This window comes from Dufourea novaeangliae, unplaced genomic scaffold, assembly GCF_001272555.1.
Source record: "Dufourea novaeangliae isolate 0120121106 unplaced genomic scaffold, ASM127255v1 scaffold18, whole genome shotgun sequence".
NCBI lineage: Eukaryota > Metazoa > Arthropoda > Insecta > Hymenoptera > Halictidae > Dufourea > Dufourea novaeangliae.
In genome coordinates this window covers 1,236,662-1,243,676 of record NW_015373888.1, presented here as the reverse complement: position 1 = coordinate 1,243,676, position 7,015 = coordinate 1,236,662, and positions in this window count along the sequence as shown.

Sequence of the window (7,015 nt, the reverse complement as noted above, 5' to 3'; positions counted from 1 at the left end):
TTGTAATAAATTATATTTATACATATATATATTTTGTACATTAAAAAATGTATGATTTATCATTAATGTACGTACTGAGTTACAATAACAATTCAGTATTTATACAACTAGATTTTAACACCTACTCCATTAAGTTATTTAAAAGACAATATGGAATATTTGAATTAAAGTATGAATAAAATAGTACATTCTATTTAGTACATTCTACGATACACATAGTAAGCATTATAGCTCTGAAATTGTCTGTTAAAATTATATCTTATGATTCTATTTTGAATATGTGGTCTATTCCATGAAATATAAATGTTAGAATTAGTAGTTTGATCGTTCGTTGATATATTATGTAAATCACTTTACCATAAAATGCTCCGAAAATAATGGTTATTGTATATGCGTATTATCTATCAATAGTTAATTCACATTAATCATCGGTTGCATATTGTTCATTAGAAGAAAGGAATAAAAACGAAAGGCGCGCGGAAAAGAAATGGTGAGAATGAAAAGGCAATGGTATTCTACTATCATAACCGGGATACGATATAGCGATAACACTACCCACGCTTCTCTTCCTTCCTCTTGGATGATCACGTTCACTCGTTACATTTCGCGAGTACGAGATCTAACTTAACGTTGTCTGCCATGTTTAAGGGCACTGTACTCTATTGCCTTACTTTTGCACTAAACAAAGTACAATCCTTTATATTCTTTATATTAATAGTTCAGAAATATTTTCTTTTTTATTACAGAAGACAGTTGGACTAACAAATCTTTCTTCTGAGAAAATAAGAATTTTCACGAAAATTTAGTATAATTTGTGCTCCTCCTGTTTGGAAACCATTATTTCAATATTCAAATACCTATTGGAAGGAGAAAAATAAATATTTAAGTTTTCTATAAAAATTATTCAAACTCTAGATATAATTCTTCACTTTCAGAAGAGGAATTAATTGTTCTCTGAAGAATATGAAATATTTACAGTACACGAAGAATTGTAAAAAAATATTTGTTAGTTTATTCTTGCACTGTTCTGCGCATTATTATTTTGTTACTTATTTTTAAAACGTTCAGTTGGTCCTTGCTGTTGAAAAGCAGGAATTCCCAGATTTAAAGGACCCTTTCTCGAACGTGCTGGGCTGAATTGCCACTATAGAGAGAACCTTCAATTATGTTTTACGACCCGAGGTGCTGGTCAGTCTCAATGGTGTGGTGGTGTGACGTGCCAGTTGTATATAAACCATTCGTTCCGTAGAGAGCTGAAGGAAAACGACTACAAGTGTGCTGCACGTGTGAAGAGCAACCGGCTGGTACACGAATGGACATTGTGTGCTCTGCTGATTTTGTCTCCCTGTGCCAGAAGAATCTTCGTATTCTGAGTATTCAGTTTTTAAGTAATCCCTTTTGGTAGAAAAATGTTTACACAATTTATTACGTTAAATGTACTGTTTTAATATACATCATTACATTAAAACTACAACTACCAGCACTGAATGTACACTATATTAAATTGTATAATATAGTAATATACTCAATATATAATACAATTTAATTTAATATAGTATAACATAAAATGTGTAGTAAATTAGAAGCCAATTCTTTCTTCTAAAAACTTCACCTAAAATACTATTATAATTTCAGTAATCCTAAATAAGAAACCCGCAATGCGTCATTTTGACGGGTTTGGTAGTTCTAGTGTTAACTATTGAATGGTGGAAATAATATAATAATAACAATAATTATACAATAGTTTATTTTTCAGCCTGCCGTCCATGAAAACGAACTCAGTTTACGTTTATTGCTCTTATTCATTTTACACACTCAGAATGATCGAAGTATAAGAAAGTATATTAAGATAATTTCATTTTACCGATTGAAGTAGAAAAATGTTTATAAATTATAAACTATAATAAATCACCGTGTGATATTTACAGTTCAATCAGACCAGACACGAAAGAAAATAATTGTATTGTTTTAAATATTATAATAATATACATATTGAGGGTTGCGTAGGAATATTTTTCAAGACCTGTCGATTTGTTATTCTATTTTGCTTGGAAGATGGCGAAATTGTTTGAGTTACGTGAGACAAGCTGCGCGAAGTATAAAATTTGCGAACAGTGGTTTATTGTACTGCAAGTAACACGATACTCCAATATCTTTGTTCAATCGCTGCCTATGTTATCATAATTTAAATATATTCTTCATTGATGAAAGGAAGTCAGACATAGAAAGAAGATTTATAAAAAAATTCTACAAAATAGTTATGATTAAAGTATGAATGTTTTAAATCATAATCTGAAATAATTAATATATCCAGTAGACACAACTATAATGATTGCCATAATCTTTGCGTTGCAGCAGCCGCTCTATCAAATTCAATTTTTCAATTAAGCTAATTAATAAAGTAAATACAACGGGTTGTAAGAACATTTTCAATGTTTCAATTTTATTTTAATTTCAACCTAATTGAACATTTAATAGGAAAAGTACATTTACATGTATTCAACTCCTGTCTTTGACGATGAATCTATTAAGTTGTTGCACAGGAAATGGCGAATTTTTTTTAGTAGTAATTGATATTACATTGTGCTTTAACAACCTTTATTAAACGACGTCAGATTGTACAAGCTGCACGAAATATCAGAAAATTTAGAAAATTCGAAGCTTCACTTCAAACCCAAAAATTCGAACAATCGTAAAGAACTTACAATTAGTATTGAATTTCGTTTCCATTAACTGCTTATTTTCATTCATCTCGATCAATCCTCAACTAGTTTTACTACCAAAACGAGCAATCTCTCGCAGCAAAACGAAATGAACATACTTAACACTGAAATAGTGAAAAACCACCCTTGATCATAACAAACCACACTTATTTTTGCATGTGATTTATTATTGAATCACTTACTTTCTATGAATATTTATTAAAGTTATTCTTATTACTAGACAGCTGATTTTATGTATTGACGGTACACACGATTGTCCAAATTTACTGTACTAAAAAATATAATAAAACGTGATCAGGTTTTTCCTTTACTAAGAACTAGATAGAACCCTTAATATAATAAACAAATTTCAGTTTAATTACAGTCCCCATAACTGCGGATCTTTATGCATTTATAGCACCTATTGACTTGGAAAATCCAACAAGATAAGAGTTTTATTATAAACGTAGTAAACCATCCAGGAGAGAATTCAAAATTCTGCTCTATTTTTATTTTTGAAAATTGAGTATATTTGAAATTCTGAATTTATATAAACCTCTGCAGGCTACCTATTACCATTCCCATTCATAAAACCGCAGTCAAACACACGGAACCAACAAAACAGCTGGTTCACACGCAGGACCACACACCATCGAATACCCAAATTCCCAAAACAAAGAATGAAACCACGCTGCGGCTAATCCCCTTAGGGGCATTCCACGCGAAATCGGACACTTTTTGGAGTAACATTTCAGATTTTGTTGACACTTCGATATGTTGTCCAATTTAGTGATATATAAACGTATCTCGAAAGTTTTTTCAAAATCTTACAAATTGTTGATTCTACAGCTGTTTGAAATATAGTGTCAACCTTTTTTCAATAAATTATAACTATGGAACTAACAAACCGATCAGAATGAGCTTTGTGGGTGCTTATAATGGAGGCCTAAGAGTACCTACTAAAAATTATTTCAGTTAAAAAAAATATTTTTTAACCATTTATTTTGCAATTGTTTTAAGGAAATGCAATTTTATAATAGCGAGGCACTATTTAAAATTTTTTAAAAACTGAGGAATATTTGTCCTTAAAGAGGACAAATAGGACTATATCCTCATCTTTTAAAAAAATTTTAAATACTGCCCCGCCATTATAACAGTGGATTTCTTTAAAACAATTGCAAAACAAATGGTTCAGAACAATTGTTTTTAACTGAAACAATTTTGATTAGGTACTCTTATATCTCCACTATAGTCACCCACAAAGCTCATTCTGATCGGTTTGTTAGCTCAACAGTTATGATTTATTAAAAAAAGGTTGACACTATATTTCAAACAGCTGTAGAATCAACAATTTGTAAGATTTTCAAAATACTTTCGAGATACGTTTACATATCACTAAATTCGACAACATATCGAAGTATCAAGAAAATCCGAAATATTACTCCAAAAAGTGTCCGATTTCGCGTGGAATGCTCCCTTACGAAAAACATTTTCTTGCCCAGTTGCCCCCGCATCGTGCCCCCCTCCCCCCATTCTACCATTCTCTGCATCAGCACCCTCCATTCTATTCGAGCAGAGAAAGAGGAAAGGAGCCTCATTCTACGTACGGCACTGGCCACTGTCGGAGGTCGGAGGAGAGGTTCTCCTTAACAGAGAGAGGAAAACCGTGTGGCGAGAGACGCGTCAGCCAGGCGGTCGAACGGCGTCGCTCCCTGTCGTCCGTTCATTCTCGATCTTGTGCTCACTCGGGTCCACGGTGTGTACTCTCTGTGTGTCTTCCCATATTATACATATACCGCCGGGGGGATCGACGGTGATACGGCGTGTGGATCGTTTCGATCGGTTCTGGTTTTTCGGGTGTCGATCGCCGTCCAGGAAAATCTCGACGACGACGACAACGGCGCGTCAACTCTCGTGGGAAAGATATCGCTGCGTTAGGTAAGACATTTCCAATGCGGTTCGACTAATGGTGTGTGTATTCCCGTTTTGTATATGGTCTGCAATCCAGACTCTGCATCACGCCTATCGATGAGGAGATGCAACCGGCGCTATTGCTTGTTAACTGTGAGATTCGTGTGTGTGTGTTTTTTTTGTTATCGTTGACGACTGTGATTGAACGCTGAATGATTGTGTTCTGTTGAAAAATGTACACTGCTGTACACTGTTGTAATGTTTGATTGTGCTATAAACGGTATTGTTTCTTCTGTTTTTATTGATATTAGAATCACCAAACAGTCAAAATGACTGGTTGGGACCCCTATATGACAGTGATTGAAATGTTGGTGCAATACATTTTTTTTTAGACTTTTCATAAGTTTTGTGGTAGTTTGAAAATTAAGAAATTGGTTGAGATATATGTTTGAATGTGTTCGGAAGGTTGTCAGGTTCATGTATCGGATAGAAATGAATATATGGTCGTCTTGGTAGTACTAGTGTTAATAAACGTGGAGACAGAATAGGTTTTCAGCCTGACTCGGTCGAGCCGGGTCACTTTTGACCCATGTTTCTAGACCATAATTACTACTAATGAGATTATTACTAAATAGATGATGTTCAGTATCTAAAACTTCGGTATAAATCAAAAGTGACCCATATCGGTTTTTTTCCTTGATTAGTGGTTCAAGAATTAAGAGGGGATGTAAATATTATTAGGAATGTTTTTTTTTATTACGGAGCACTGGATTTTAAAGAAATTAATTTTACGGTGATAATGTTGGATTATACTATAGGTATCATCGTTTTTTGTCTTCTTCATAACAAAACCTAGACGCAGAAAGGATTTTAAGAGGGGATGTAAATATTATTGGGGGATGTTTCTTTCGATTATGGAGCATTGGAATTTAAAGAAATTAATTTTACGGTGGTAATGTTGGGTTATACTATAGGTATTATCGAGCTTTGTCGTTTTCATAATACACCTAGACGCAAAGTGGATTTTAAGAGGGGATGTAAATATTTTAGGGATGTCTCTTTCGATTATGGAGTACTGGAATTTAAAGAAATTAATTTTACGGTGATAATGTTGGATTATACTATGGGTATTATCGAGCTTTGTCTTTTTCATAACAAAACCTAGACGCAGAAAGGATTTTAAGAGGGGATGAAAATATTATTGGGGGATGTCTCTCTTGATTATGGACCTCTGTTATGGATCTCGAGAAGCTTATGTGGGCTTGAAAAATATATTTTACGATTGTAATGTTTCATTATAATGTAAGTAGTTCAATTAAAAAAAGTGGTTTCATCATATTGTCCTTTGCCCTCTTTTAATGAATGTCAAAGCAGAATGAGTTTCAAGGGCGGGTGTAAAAATTATTTAAGAATGATTCTTTTTAATAATGAAGGGCTGTGATTTAATCTTAGGAAGCTTATTTGGGCTTAACTAATTTATTCTGCCATTGCACTGTTGGGTCATAGCATTAGGGTTGTTCTTCCTTGCCTTAGTAAACTTAGAAATAGGTTAGTCGTGGCAAGAGATTTAAAAGTTGACCGAGGCTAGTTTTTTTCTCCAATAATTAACATATTGTTTTATTTCAATAAACATAGAAGTAGAATATTTTCGAAGAAGAGACGTGAAAATAGTTGTAGATGTTACTTTTTTTAAATTGTTTTTTAAATAAGTGACTTGTTGTTACATCGGTTCATACCGCAAATTATGTCGCCTTTTGGTTTTCTTGTTTAAATAGATACGTGCGAAGTTGATTTAAAGGGCCACCTTAAAAAATAATTATTGGAATATAGTTGTACAAAAAAAAACTGTTATTATATTGTTCATTACGAATAATAGTATTGATATGTTATATTTCAAGCTTTCAAAGTCGATGCCTGGTATAGGGTGATCTTGTAGTGTGCACTCTGAAAAATTCGGAGCAGCCATTGCTGTTTACATAAACGATGCATTTATGCATCAACGTATTTGTTTCATCCAAAAAACTCTCACTAAAATATTTTATCGATGGAAGAAATTACTAAGAATCCACAATATCGCAGAATTGATACACTATTCTGCTGCATCATCGGAATTGAGTAATTTTTTCTGTGAAACGAAGGTTTCACGATTTGTCATTTTAATCTTCCACGGAAAATTTTGATAATTGTATTGTAGTTCAGAAATACGTCGTTACAGTTTGAATCTTTTATCACGTGAAACAGATTATTTAATTACAAATTACAATAGACTTTTAAATAGAATACAGTAATGTCTCGATGAGTGCAACGTACTCGGGGCCGCTTCGGAGCATTCATGACAAAGTGGAAAGGTTTTCAGCCCCTCATACATTTTTTTTTTACTCGTAGCCAGCCTCTGCTTAGCT